This window comes from Arvicanthis niloticus, chromosome 7 (assembly GCF_011762505.2).
Source record: "Arvicanthis niloticus isolate mArvNil1 chromosome 7, mArvNil1.pat.X, whole genome shotgun sequence".
NCBI lineage: Eukaryota > Metazoa > Chordata > Mammalia > Rodentia > Muridae > Arvicanthis > Arvicanthis niloticus.
Window position 1 is genome coordinate 51,474,449 of NC_047664.1, and position 15,941 is coordinate 51,490,389.

Consider the following 15,941-nt stretch of genomic DNA (forward strand, 5'->3'; position numbering starts at 1 on the left):
AACAATTTCCCATAAAAAAAAAACTGCCTATATTGAACACATTTGTTAATTGCTGTAATATATTAACTGCTTCAACTTCCTTCATATGAGAATAATCTTAGTTCACAAAGTCTGCCTTCACTACTTTCAGGGACAATGTGAGCTCAGAGTGACTTTGGAGTAGTGAGCTAAGAGGCATGTTTTTCTGCAGAGCCTCCAGAATCCACTGAGATTTAACACAAGCACCAAGATAATGCATAATGCATGCACATAATAGTATCGTATTCAAATGTTTAGTTGTTGGAATATTATTTTACCTATTTTCAAGTATTTTGGTTTTTTTTCTTTTTGTCTAAGCTGATTCTTTAAATAATAATAAAATGTGGTTTGGGAAGTGTCAGGTCATATTTTGTAAGAAAGAAACATCAAGAGCAAATGACAGAGAGAGGTGACAGTGAGTCGGATGCCTTGGAGATTGTAGAGTTGGACTTCAGGATAATTTCATTTTGAGGCATTAAAAAATTGTCATCTAAGAAATCTCCATCTACTGTTGAAGCTAGGTATGACTGAAGTCTTTTGAGCTTAATTAAAACATAGTAGATAGTCTGAAGAAGGTTATGAAAAGAAAGCCACAGTAATCATTTAATTTCTTCTAGAGTTTGTTAATACAGTAACAGATAGAGAAAATGCAAAGATAGTAGCATGCCATCAGTAATCCTTACTCTAAAAGGTTGTATCAGTGTAGCACAATTTTAATGACATGTATTTATATGCAGCATTGGGTTTCATAAAGATAATTTTATTCAAATATACCATGTAATCATATACAGTAATCATATTCACCCTAGTTCAGTTTTCTTCTCCATGTTTGTGTGTGTGTCATGTATATGTATATGGCTTTATGTTTCTATAAGGAATTTTAAGACCCAAAAATGAGAGAAGACATAGAACTGTCAAGATTTGTTTGTCTATGCCTGGCTTATTGATTTGATGTATTATTTCCAGCTGCATTCATTTTCCAGAAAACTACATTACGTCTCTCTCATTTAGAGATGAATAAAATTCCATCGCCTTTGCATGCAGAGCACATTTTCTTAATTCATGCGTTTGCTGACAGACACCTTGGCTGGTTGTATAACGTAGCTACTAAGACTAGTGCTGCGATAAATAAATCTGAATGTACCTTTTTTTACTGACATCAGTTCATGTTTTTTTAAACCAAAAACAGTCAAACTTATATTAACCATTTAAAAACACTAAATTTTCCAGAGATTTGTTTTCCTTTTCATTAATGACGAGTAATCTAGTATAGTGTTTAATACCTATGAAACGGGGAATCGAATATCCATTGTTATGAGCTGAATACATCCAGCTGAAGACATTACAGAGGGCAGAAAGAGGAGGCGAAGATAAAGTGAGTGTGTAAGTAGAGTTGATGTATTTTGATTAGTATCTCAGATTTACTGGTCATTCACAGTTGCTGATCAAATCCTTTCTAGTCTATGATATCATCCTTTTGGGATTGAAGAGTGTTGTCAGTTTGGTAATGAAATATAGAGAGCTACATACACTTATAATAATCCAATCATTTCATAAATTATAGCTCAAATAGGGAATCCAAAGTAAAAACATAGCATCCAAGCTAGACCTGGCAGGGGGAGGGGGAGATGGTAAATGGAATGGAAAGTCTGAGTTAATAAAACATTGTGAACATTGAAAACAAAGATGTGCAGATTATATAGGCATGGTGCTTGGATGACATATCATAGCATGGAGACTCAAAGAAAAGATCATTGAAAAATGGGTCAGTAACACTTCATAGAGTGTCTCAATACTATAAAATCTTGGACTTTATTAGAAGACATTTTTAATTGAATCTTCCAAAATCTTACAGTCTTAGGGCTGTGTCCTAGTGGGCCTACAGAGGCTAAGATCCCTAGGAATCTATTATGTTTGTCCGTCGGGTTGTTAGAAGAACAGAAAATATTGGGTAGTAATGATAAGGGTACATGGAAACAGATGAGAGTCAATAGAGATTCTTTATCAGTATGGATTTGTATTGGTAAGGATTTACTAGAGAATGCAGCAAAAATTATACCAATGTTGTAGATAGGCCATAGAGAAACTTTTATTCTATTACTGCAAATAAAAAGTGACAATAACATAGTTCAGATTGTAATAACTTTGAAGCAGGAAAATAATTTACCCAAGTTAAAGATTTTGAAGTACCTGGTCCAACAAAATCTATAGTGAAGGGTAAATTCATCAAGTAACCAATGAGAAAAAGGGAAGACATAAGAGAACTCGAGCAGAAGTCTAGAAGAGTGAAAGCAAAAAGGAGCCTGCAGGAAAAACATCATTCAAGCAGATGCCTGAGCTGCCTCTGAGCCAGGTGATGTCTAGAACCAGTTCGGGATTTTAACCATTCCTATGAAAGGATCCAATTTTGTAAGTCATGATTACAAAAGACAATTATCAGTGTTAAGAATGAGAATACTCAGAATTAGAAAGGAACAGTTCAATGAATTTGTCAGAGGGGGAATACACACACACATATGCACACACACACACACACACACACACACATATATGTATATAAATATATGTATGTATATTGTCTTTTTCAAAAAACTGATTTTAAAAGCCAGAAATCTATAAAATTATTAAATTAGAATAGAACAATATTTTTGAGAAAAAAATTAGGATTGAATAAAACATGTATGTGAGAAAACAAGAATTAAAGAAGGACTATTTCAGTCGTATCTGCAACAAAGAGGGACAAACAGCTGCCCTAGAGGAGGAAGCTAGAAGCAAAAGTACATCAAAAGTAATACAGTTGTGGGAGGCACTTCAAGTGGCTCATTCTATATAATCCTTTTTATTTTTCATTTTAGCACTGTGTCGCTCCCTTGCATGCTCTATAGACTTCACATAATGGTGGGGTTTAGTAGCATGGAAGTTATACTAAATAATACATCCCATTGGGTTTGCTTATATTGAAGACATGGTTTGTCATATCATGGTACAATAAGTTAAATTTATATGTGGGAATAAAGGCATTTGTCAGGGTCTAGGTGAATTTTATTTCTCTGATTATTGCATTGCTACTCAGTGGGAACAGAACATTTTCAGAGGTACAAGGAAGTAGCTTAGTGACTCATTTTTATCTTTTGAAAATAAAACAGTATCATTAAGTGATAAAATGTAGAAATAGTGCCAAATAAAACATCGTTTTTAATTTTTAGAGTTTATTGAAATTTAAAAAACCCTCATTAGTCAAATATTTCAAATATAGGATTATTATGAAATATCTATGCAATACATTTATTTCAGACTGAGATTTTTCAATAATATAATACATGTTTATTATAATAGGCTCAAATTGTAATAAACAGAGAGTACCTATGCTCTCTGTAAAAGTGACAAACCTCTCTGTAATCTAGGATACTAAGTATCCTCTTTGTTCTGCTATTTTTTTTTTGCAAATACAAATTTATGCTTTGATGTTTTACACAACACTAAAGTAACAAATCATTGGGAGAAGAAAAAAGTAGTAATAGATTAACATCTATTTAAACTCTTCAGTGCAGAATGCTTGTACACAAAACATATCATTTGATTTTTTCATTGACTCATGATGATTTTTATTAAATTAAATAAAAGAGGAACAATACTTCAGGGACCATGTACAGATAAGCCTCTGGGCTCAGGAAACCTGATCACACAATGGTTTTATCATGGAAAATGATCTGCGTTTCCATTTATGGGCTGGGAATAAGTTTTGACTATACCTACTGATCACATTTTAATTCATAAGTTTGTTTTATTTTACTTTATTTTTAATAGATCGCTGGGACTTTTGAGTTTCAAATGACGTTTTAATCACATTCACCTCTCTACCCACAACTCTTCTCAGGTTCATCCACTACTTTTCACCTGCCAACTTTGTGTCTTTATTTTTTAAAACCTTCAAGACAAATCTGTACTATACAAATGTTCTTGGCTATGCAGTCTTCTGCAGGACCATGATGCTGCAGTCTTAGAGAAAACAGTCTTTCCCTTTTTCAACAGCTAAGAGATTCCATTCACTCTGGCATTAAGACTAACACTAACAACTGGAACGTCTTAGAACTAAAATATTGTTATACAGTAGAAGAACATCATCCCTCAAGTAAAGAAGAAGAATGGGAAAAATCTTTACCATCTATGTGTATTTCTAGTTTTTCTTAGTATTTCTTTAAGTATGAGTTATACAAAGACAAGAACAAGTTCTATTCAGACCATCAAAGAATAGCCAGTAACAAATCTAATACTACGGCCCACTAAGGCACTTGATAAGTAGTTGATAAATAGCTATAGAAAGTGAATCTGTAAATCACTAAAGCACTTATTACTGAGTTATCTATGAGAGAACTTTTTTACCAAGACTAATAAATAGAACTCTAAGGTGGAGTCAGCCTTTCCTTGTTTGACAGGATTTCTTATAGGCATAAAATCCATAAAATCTTAAATAAATAAATAGATTCAATTTAATAAAGAGTTTAATAAAATAAGCTGAAATAGATAGCTGAAAGAATTCACCAATGAAATTTCCTTTTTATATATACTGCTTTGAAGTCCTCTCTGTTATAACTCCTCTCCTTGCATTCTTTGATGACAAACCCAACATGTTATAATTACTCCTCTTGAGAGATGGGTGAATTCACCACCTTAAAGATGATGCATGGACACCTTTCTTTGAAGTCATATTTCTTCTCTAATGCAGGCCATAGACATTTAATCTCTTAGACTGTCAATTTAATTTTGTGAGATTTAATAAAAACTGAAAAAAATGAGAAAAGTAAGGAATCTTACTAGAAAAATTTAACCATGAAACATCTCACATAGGTTTAATTTTAAACTTACTTAAGTGGAAAGCTCATTGTCACTTCTTATAAAGCTCTTTCAGAGAGATAGGCACAGCATTGGCCTGCTAAGATATTGTCAAAAAGAAAACTGGACAGTCAGGAAGAGAAAGTGGCAAATATTGAGAATAACAACAGAGGTTAAAAAAACTTCCAGATAAAGAGCCCATAGAAAGCAGGGGACAGGAGAGTTTTAAGGTATGGAAATATATAAAAATGTAGCCTCTTTCATGTTAGTTTGTGCCCAAAACCTCTGCTAATGTCATCTTTTCTGTTCAATTTTGTTTGCTTTATACTGTATTTTATTTTAGACAAGGCTCATTCTCTGTCTTTTCTCCCTGTCTTCTGTGGGGTTTCCGATCTCAGGAAGGACCCAGCAGAGACCTTCAATTTAGACTCTCTCAGTATAATGCCTGTAGGGGGGTCTTTGCACCTGTGTCCATCTACTGCTCGATGAAGGTTCTCTGATGAAAACTGGACAAGGCAGTGATCTATGAGTATAGATGAATATCATTAGGAATCATTTCATTGATGTTTGCTTTATTGTTGGTCTGTTTGTTTGTTTTGACAGTTATGTTTGGTTCTACTCTAGGTCTCTAGAGTATCCAAATCTGGCTTCTGACCATCCACTCAGTGTCTGGTATGGGCTCACCCTTGTTAGGTAGGCCTCAAGTTAAAAGACACATTGCTTGGCCACACCTACCAGTTCTATGCCATCATTAACCCAGCACATCACATTGTACAGGAAGGACAGATTGTCGAAGTTTTTGTGGCTGGGTTGGTATCTCAGTTTCTCTTTCCATAGCCTGCAAAGCATCTTCTCGTGCCAAAGAGAATAGAAGGTAAAGTGAAGTCTCCTACCCAGCACCAGTTCTACTTGTCTGTGTTCAAGAGCTGAGTAGACTTTGTTCTCAGCAATATGGCCCTGCCATCAATTTTCAAAGAGTGACTTTTCTCTCTTAGCATCAGACTGGTTTGTTTAGGGATCTTCAGGGAAGTTCCTCAGCCAACAACTCAGCTAAATATAATGCTAGCCCCACCACTGGAAGCCGTGTCTGGCTACAAAAGATGGTTATTCAGACTCTGTTCTCCATTAGTTGGAGTCCTCACTGGGATCCTTCCCATAGATTCCAGACTCTTTCTACTGAACTAGGTTTCCATACCACTCCCTAAACTAGCCCCTAAATGCCCGATCCCACTTGCTCCTTTCCTGCTGCAGTCCACCCAAATATCTATTCTATTTCCTCTCTCTCAAGGAGATTCATTCCTCGCCTTTCTCCTATGTTTACCTAACCTCTCCGAGCCTATGGATTATACCTTGATTTTCATTTATTTAATACTTAATATTCACTTATAAGTGAATATTTACCATATGTATATTTTGTGATCTGGGTTACCTCACTCAAGATGATTTTCTCTAGTTTCTTCCATTTGTCTGCAATTTCATGACATCATTTTTTTAATAGCTGAGTAATATTCCATTGTGTAAATGTACCACATTTTCTTCAGCCATTCTTTAGGTGAGGGGCATCTAGATTGTGTCCAGTTTCTAGATGTTATTAATAAAGTGTAATGAACATAGATGAGCAAGTGATCTCATAGGATGGACTGCCAGGATTGGTATAGCTGGATTTCAAGGTAGCTCAATTCACAAATTTCTGAGGAACCACCATATTGATTTTCATAGTGGCTGTGCAAGTTTGCACTCCCATAACAATGAAGGAGTGTACCCCTTGTTCCACATCTTCACCAGCATGTGTTATTATCATTCTGATAGGTACAAATTATCATCTCTGGCTTTGTCTTCTCTGTTACTTATTCTCCTACCACCTGAACTTCATGTGTACTAGCACCAGGCAGTTTAGTTTATTATATTTGATGGCAAGCTATCCTGTTAGACTGCAAGCATGACAGTAAAAATGTCATCTCTCTTTGTTCTGCCATTACTATCTCAATATTTAGCCTAGTAAGGGTAGGAAGAGAGACCATATTGGAGTGACCAACCCAACCTGGAAAATCAGGATTTGAACATATAATGTGGAAAGCTTCCTAGATATCATTTTTAATAGCAAAAGGAATGTCAATGTATATCAGTGAAGAGAGGCTTATAGTACAGAAAAACTAAATTTGAGAAGATGAAATCCACAGCAAAAGAAAGCCTACTGTTGACTTGGAGTCTTTTCAGCCCTCAGCTGCTTTAAGCTGTCCTGTTGCAAACTTTATTTGCAAAGAGGGTAAGAGCCTCAGGCAAGTTGATGCAGGATCTTGTTTCTGTAAGAATTATTAATACCAAATTTATTCTTGATGAATCCCAGCTAAGAAGTAACTTCTTAGGTAGCATTTTGAGGTATTCTACTTTTCAATGCAGTGTGAAAGGCTACTGTGGAAGAAAAGTTTGCTGTCTTCAGTTCTGTTACAAATTTTGGTGTCCCATCTAGTGTTTTCAAACAAGTTAGAAGATGATTTATGAGAAAATGGGTTGTAATGGATTAGTTTTCTTGGGCTGGGACAAGTCTTCTGAGTGTGCCTTCAGGGTTTCAGTAATGGACTGCAGCTGGAATTAAAATACTGTTCTGGACATACTCGTGAGACAGGTGAAATGTAAAGCAATTGCTCTTCTTAGTCCAGAAAAAGAGAACACTCTTACACTTGAGGATTATGTCAGTTCATTGTACTTCTCCTGGGTTATTTGCACATATGAAGAAATCAAAGGAGACAAACTATGGATTGTGGATACCTGTCTATAAGTCTTTATTTACATGCTGAAACAATTTGAACTTCCTTGCTTCTCCATGTCTGTTCAGAAACTTCTTTTACTATCAGGGAGTTTGTCCTTTTGCATGCTGTTTCTATATTTGCATCATCCAATATTTTGATTTCTTTAATTCCACTTAATAGTACTTATTCAATGTTGAGACAAGTTATTTAACAATCCTTTTAATATGTTACATGAAGCATTGCAAAATTGAAATTTGTTTAACTTGTGTGTAGTTCATTCTGCATTAAATGATTTTTAAACATTACAACATGAACATCATAACTTATGCTTATAATCTTAGCACTTGGCAGTCTGAGAAAGGAACAGTCCTATGAGTTTGAATCCAGCTTGAACTATAGTAAGTTAAAGTCAAGGTTCAACTAGAATAAGAATTTCTTGAAATAAATAAGTAAGTAAGTAAAAAAAAAAAGATATATTCAAGAAATCCAGGATAAAATTTATTCAGTTTGTCCTTAATAATATTTCAATTGCTTCTCTATCACTTATTTATCTATATAATAAGTTATATTTAGCTTATTTTGTTCCAATTATGACATTTAAAATATGTTTTAAAATAAAATATGCAATATTAAATTTCTCATAAAATATTCAGAATATTTTTTATTTATGCTTTAGACAGTATTGAGAAAATAGCTAATCAAGACAAATGATGTACCATTTAATGTGATTTGTCATGAAGTGAATGAGTAGCATACAATTTCACTTGTTGTTAATTTGAAAAAAAATATTTACTTTTATTTATGTCTATTTCTGTATCTTTCTGAGTGTATACTACGTGAGCATAGGTCACCAGGAAGTGTAACAAAGACCTTATGTGGTTATAAGTGGTTGTGAACTGCCTGAAGTGGGCATCAGGAACCAACCTCTGGTCCCCTGAGTGAGCACAAATTCTACTTATTTGCTAAGCAATCTCCAAATCCACTTTTCCTTAATTTTAAATAAATTGATAATTTAAAAGAAAACTTCTCCAAGGACAAGGAAGTGGAAGTAGGCTTCAGGCAGGAATCTGACATTAGGCTAGAACAAAGAAATAATTTCAGGCAGGATCCTAAATTTTAGGCTAGAACAAGGAAGTAGGCTTCAGACATGAAAATGACTTTGGGCTAGGACAGGAAAGTTGGCTCAGATACTTTGGTCATCCTGATAAGCCCTTAGAAACAGTGATCATGGGAGTGTTCACAGAATTGTGTGTAATGCCTTGCTTGTTCTTTGACTATTTGTGTTTATTGTCTTTCTTTGTCCTTGAGTATTTGCATCTATTGAATTGCTAGACCCTCAACCTAGATCTGACCTTAATACATGCATGTAATTCAAATGGTATAAAAGGAAAAAGGAGGAGGGAGGATGGGATAGAAGGTTCTAGGGAGGGGAAATGGGAAAAGGGGATGGCATCTGAAATGTAAATAAATTATCCAATAAAAAGAAAGAAAGAGAACTTATTTTCACTATGGTGAAAATAAGTTATTTTCCTGTGCTTGAAGAAAATATTATAGAATTAAAGATTAAGGTTACTTTAGTTCATATTATTAACAAACCAGTTCTTAGACACTAGAGACTTGGTAGACTTTTGAATATTTTTTTATTTTATATTTACACACAGGATCAACTAGCCTATATTATGGGCTCTAAATTTTATATTATAATTTTATGTTCTTTGGGTGACCCAATATAGAAGCAGCACTGCGGTCTAGGATATGTATATATAATACAGCACATTTAAAAGTCACCTTGTATAACAGTTAACTCAGCAATATTAGTGATTACAAAAGAATCTGAGCCATAATACTTTAAGCAAGAAGGTTTTCGTAACATTTCTTTATAAATAAAAAAGATTATACTAAAATTATAAGGCAATCAAAAGAAGCATTAGAGACATAAGCACAGAGATGGATGTAATAACAAAGACCAGAATTCAACAGATTCCCTTTTTAAAAAGTCTCTAAGAAAAGCTATAAAAGAAGAAAATGTTCATGTACTAGTATCTATCAATATATCATGTACTCGGTGATATAAAAAATAACAACTCTGCATAGACATTAAAGTTGAAGGGACACACTGACTGCCTTCAGGAAGCTTACAATGAAGATAGTGGAGCTTTATACAGAGTAATAGAAAACCTCATGAGAGTCATATGTCCAGCCTCAGAATATGAGAGCAGAGCACCTGATTCTGCCAGGGAAAATCATATCCTTTTCAGGTGTGAAAATATGCTTTTCCATAGAGAAAATGGGTATATTTTTACACAAAAAAATCATGTAATAACACCAGGAAGGTGAGAAACCTATGTGTTTTGCAAGGAACTGAAAGTTTGCAGTTTCCAAAAATACAACAGGATCTAAATCATAAGGAATAGCTGGATCATAGTATCACATGGAGAATTGTTTCGGCACAGGAGTAGTAAATTAGAATAGCTTGTTATAAAAATTATCTTAGTGATTAAGGAATAAAGAAAAGAGCTGAAAGGCACTGTTGTAACAGACCCCTAAAAAATGATAAAAGCAAGAGGGGATGCAGGTACTGATGGGAAGTTATTCCAGTGGGCTATTCTAGCACTAATGAGACTGATTCCCTTAACTGGTTAACATCACAAAAATATGTAGAAGAATCCTACATAAAAATGAGAGTATCTGAGATCGGAAGTGTTAATCATTCTCAGATAGAGCAAAGCTATATTCCATCATGAGTTAATCAGCTGCAGGGATGAATGTTAAGGATTTAGATAGTCCAAATGCTAATAGTAATCACAGTGTAACTGAACTTCATAAAAGCCAAATGGTACTTGAAGAAGACCTTACTGCATGGGTGGAGGATAGCAGAAGCCACAAGTAACATTTAAGTAACATTGTGGAGTATCTAGTGAAAAAATCATTTAAATGGTTATTTACAAATGTAAATAATTAGTCACTCTGAGATATAATCCAAGTCTTGATTTATGGAAGTTGTCCACAAGATTCCAGTTATTATTTCAAAAGAAAACAACAGTTTCTTTTTTTGTATTCATGAGATTATAGATATGTTGATAGATGGATGGACTGATGGTAGGAAGGTTGATAGGTGATAGATAGATAGATAGATAGATAGATAGATAGATAGATAGATAGAAAATTGATAGAGATTAAAAATTAGATGTAGATGAAAACTTAATTTTATTGATTTTGTGAATCTCAATTTGTCTAAATACAACCTTATTTTGAAAACAATGTGACAGAGTCCCATTTCCTCATATTTCTATTCTGCTCGACTGCATGTTGAATGTAATTTTGCATTTGGTTATGTGTCTACATGAATAAATGCAAGCAACTTTTAACATTCATTCAGGACTATGCTCATGTAGACACAGGTACACATGTTCACACATTGTTGTTTTGCTTTAGATCAAGACACCAAATATATGGGTAATTCCCCTATTATGGAAACACAGCTGAGTATATGTCTAAGAGGTATACTAAAATGCTATCAGATAATATAAAATGAGACTAATAAAATAGATAAATCTCAGGAGCAACCCAGCTCGAGCCAGAAGTGACTGATAATCAATTAGAATGGGCACGGCCCTAAGGTAAACGTGTTAGGTGTATGCAAAATGCACACTTTGAGACGCCTATATTAACTCATCTGCGGAGACATTGATTAAACTAGCAAAGTTCCAGCCACAAAGCTTATGAGCAAAATACTTTAGTCTAAATATGCTTGGGCATTTTTAGAAGGTATACATAGAGGAAGTCAATAGTGTAAACTCGGGGCTAAAAATTAAGTGTAACATTCCAGAAATATAAAGTACTGACTTTAAAATTACCATGTAATAGACAAGAAACCCCCCAGTGTAGAGAGAACCTAGGTTCTGCCCTCAGATGCTAGTGTTTACTGTGCGGAGACCTCCTTGCCTGAACTGAGCAATTTAACTTTCTGAAGACAGTCATTGTACCTTCCCTCCCTTCGCCCATTAAATCCATGTTCCATTTTCTGGCAGCTGTTTTTGCCATTTATGTTAAAAGCAGATGGAGAAAATGCAAAGACATGTCAGTTTTATCGGCATGTATAATCAGCATCTGGGCTGTATATTACAGGCCCAGTCAATCAAAATTGATATCTTATTTAGTATCATAAACCTTTTGTATTTCCCAAAATGAAGCAAAGACTAAACATTGCTAAATATGATTATAGATCTTACAACTAGCTCAGTTTTGGATCTTGGTATGAATTGTATACCTGCATTTATTATAGTTACAGAAATATCTGAAAAACTGTTTTGCTAATTGATTTTTTAAACATTATTTAACATCACATATTAATCTTACTCTAGAGATCCTACCAGGTAAAAGATTTATTGGTTTAAATGATGCATATTGATGATCAGGACACCTGAAGATATTTCTGTATTTTTGTCTTATTTTAATTCATCTACCTCTGTACAAAAAAAATCACAATATATTTTCTTTATTTATACTGTAGTTCTTACCAAGGTACTGTGGTGAGTTCTCTATCATCACTTTTCACAACTTCTGTGTTGAAGAAAGATGGCTTTCTGTAAGGCCCCTAAACTTAACAATGATGCATTCAAATTTAATCCAGTCTGTGTAAGACTCATGCTTCTAGTCAACAAAAGACAAGTACTTTAAAAGTCTTGTACTTATGTATATCAAACCATATAAATGCCTGTGATAGAGGGCTTTCTAATATTTACGTGTGCATATTATTTTTGTTTTTTTTAAGATAATTTGACTTGGAGACAACATTGAGAGTAATATATCAGAAGTAAATGTTAAACTAGACTAGTTTGTTCAGTAACTCATAACTCATAAATGTATGCATAACTAGTTCGACACTTTCTTTAACAGTCAGTCATGGTATGTTTTGTAAAATTTATGTATGACATCTACCCCATCATAAACACTGTAGAGTGCTTTATGTTACATAGCAGCAGGTCATCACGTGACAAAGTGGTTCTTCCCAGTTCACTACTTAGCCTACACACAATTCCCATGTGCTATGGTCTCCAGCTTTACAGCACAGTCTTCTAGTGTATCTCTCAAATAGCCTGAAGTTCCCATGATCAGTTGCTGTTAAGAAGCACAGAAGGGCTGTGATTTATAGCATAACACAGAAAGAGTAAAAAATGCAAGTGTAGGTCAAGTGAGGGGATAAAATCTCCTTGTGAGGATTTGAGACTCATCTCCTTTCAATGTACTTAAACATCTTATCTTATCTCACTGAGAAAATAACTAAAATATCCTTCTAGTTTTAGAGAAGTGGTTATAGTAATATTGTGAATTGCATATATTATGTATAATAATATAGTATAATGTATTTGTATATAATAATAAAAATATGTGTATTTGTATATAATCTAATTATAAAATGTTGTGGATTTGATCACATAAATCCTGTGGATTAAACTGGTCCTGGCATAGTTTATATTAAAAGACTCTTCCTTGCATTATTAGGGCATGGAATTTTTCCCCTATTCACTTTGTTAAATCAGTTTTTATTTTCTAAAAAAAAAAAGACGAAGCATATTCTTGCAAGGGTTGACATTTGGAAGACTCTTAATTATGGTATGTTTTATCCTAATCATGCAAATATGTCTTATCCATTACACTATCTGTTTCCATAATCTTGAAATGGTTTTAATTAGATTCTTCATGGAACAATAGACTCAAATGTGCACTCTTTGAAATTCAGCAGATTCTATGCTAATACACTAAGCAGAGGGCAGAAGCTAACGGAACTGAGAGATGGATATATAGTTTGCCATTTTTTAAACTGGAAATGCACATATTTTTCTTTCTTATTTTTATGGTTTGATCAAATGCTTTCCCTTCTTTCTTATTAGGGATACACCATCACATGAATGTTGTTTAGTTTGGGAAATATGCTATGAATTTTCTAAAAAGAAAAAAAAAAAAAAAAAAAAAAAAAAAGCACTTGACTCTACAAAGTGTAATGACTCTAAGAGTTTATGTAAGTGCATAATAATTCATGGTTTGTCCATTAAATAAGAATGAAATTAAATGCTTTCAAGTGGAGTTTGTGCCTGCCTGTCATTCTTATTTGAGAATTACTCTTTTTGGTCAAGGAAGGCAATCATGTTTCTTCTTAATGGACTACTAGACAGTGTGATAAAAAAAAAAAAACAATTAGCTACTAAGTGTAAATAGCAGTACAAGCTTTTTCAAGTATCCTTTTTAGCCATGTCAAAAACAAGCAGATAAGAAAAGCCAGTGGGTCCATCATGTCTGACATTCACTACTCAGTATTCTGTTATGTGAGTTTCAAGTGAAGCTGTTATCAATATGAAATTTACATTTGGTACATCAGTATAATTGCATTTCCTTGTAAAATTTATTATAATTTTATCATGTATTCCCTTTGTTTTATAATATTTATAACATTGGATAATTCAGTTTGTAAAAAATTATTTTATACTGTGTTGTGATTAGATGTCTTTTGATGAAATTTAATATAGATTGAGATAGTTTTTTATAACTACATGTACTGATGTTTTAGAGATATGGCTCAGCAGTTAAGATCACTTGCAGTGCAATCATAAGTACCTGATACAAAACACAGAATGCACATAGCAAGTGGGGTGTCCTATAAATGCCCATAACTCCAGCTCAGACAAATACAGAACTGTCTTCTGCCCTCATGCACATAAGTATGAACATCTACACACAGCCATGTGCATACATTTATGTAGACAAAGACACACTTTTAAATGAAATAATCGTTGAGAACAAATGTAAAAAGCATGCTAAATTGCCACTGGAACAATTTGCAATTATTATAAGTATTCTAGGTGCTTAGACTTTGAAACTATAAATCAACATTAAACTTCCAATGAAATAATTTAAGTCCTACTAAAAATAGAACTAGTTGAGATAAATTCATAGGTTCAGAATGCTTTGCATCACCATACAACTTGAAAACAGCATAAATTCTAGATATCTATAAAAATAAATCACTGAGTTACTTTATTTATCCTTTTCCATCATTTTCAACAATTTCACATGTTATTTAGAAAGTTGTATGAACAAATTTTTTTGTTCTGTTAAAGTAACTAATCATCATTACATTAGTATGATCCTGTGATTAACTGATATATAAAGTTTCCTTAGCATAAACTATTTGAAATTTCTTGTAATTTAACTGTAAGAATAGATCAAAGCAGAAACAAAATGATCATTTAACAACCATTGAAAAATGTAGTTTTCAATACCACAATAAAATTACTTTGTCTTTGCTCTATTTAGAACATTTGAGAAATATGATTTCTTAAAAACTAGACAAATAATACAAATACTAAGTGTGTGTGTGTGTGTGTGTGTGTGTGTGTGTGTGTGTGTGTGTTAGCAGGCAGTTAATATCACATACTGTCCTAAAGCACTCCCCATGTATTTGTTTAATATTTACCCTAATTTTATTGGTGTGTATATAAAGGAGGTATGCACAGGTGTTGGTGCATGCACCCACAGAGTCCAAAAGAAGACATCAGACCCCCTGGACATGGAGTGATAAACAATTGTGAGTCACATCACATGTGTGCTGGCAATTCAACACAGGTCTACATCATTGAGCTATCTCCCCAGTCCCTGATCAACTTCTTCTCTTTTAAGACACAAGTTATCAATCTCGAATTCAAGTCTCAACTAAAACGGCTGGCCAATATGAACCTGGGTATCTGCCCATCTCACTCATCTCTCCCATCTCTCCAGTCTTGGGGTTGCTGACCTAAGCCACCACACCCCACTGCTTACACATCTGCTAGGGATCACCACTCAGCTTCTCATGTTTACATAGCAGAAAACTTCAGACTGAGACTTCTGTCCTGGTCTTAAATCCATATATGCATTAATATGGATGAGTTCCTGTCATCTGAGATAAATCTGTTCTTTAGAACACAACTTTCTAAGGAGAAAAAATGCATATGCAAATACAAAAATGTATATGCATGTTATATGTATTTCCATATATCTATATACATGCTACATATGAGAAAACATGTTTGCACATGTATATATGCATAAGAACATATGGCACACACACACACACACATATATATATATATACATATATATATGTATGTATATATATTCTATGAGTAAATATGTGTATATATTTTTAAATTGAGACAGGAAAATATTATTTATTCCAGACAATTTAATGTAAGAATCTAATATGGGAGAATTTCCTGAAATATGTAGGAAGGTAATAGAGAGTAAAAATTTCTATTTAGGCCCAAGTCTACAAAGGCTAAAAATAAGAAGGTGCTACATCTA

At 33.6% G+C, this 15,941-nt stretch overlaps 1 protein-coding gene across 10 annotated transcripts in view; it reads left to right on the plus strand.

Annotated features, from left to right (window-relative positions):
- Slit2 (slit guidance ligand 2) overlaps positions 1-15,941 on the plus strand; it is a 311,165-nt gene that overhangs the window by 200,181 nt on the left and 95,043 nt on the right. The window lies entirely within an intron of this gene.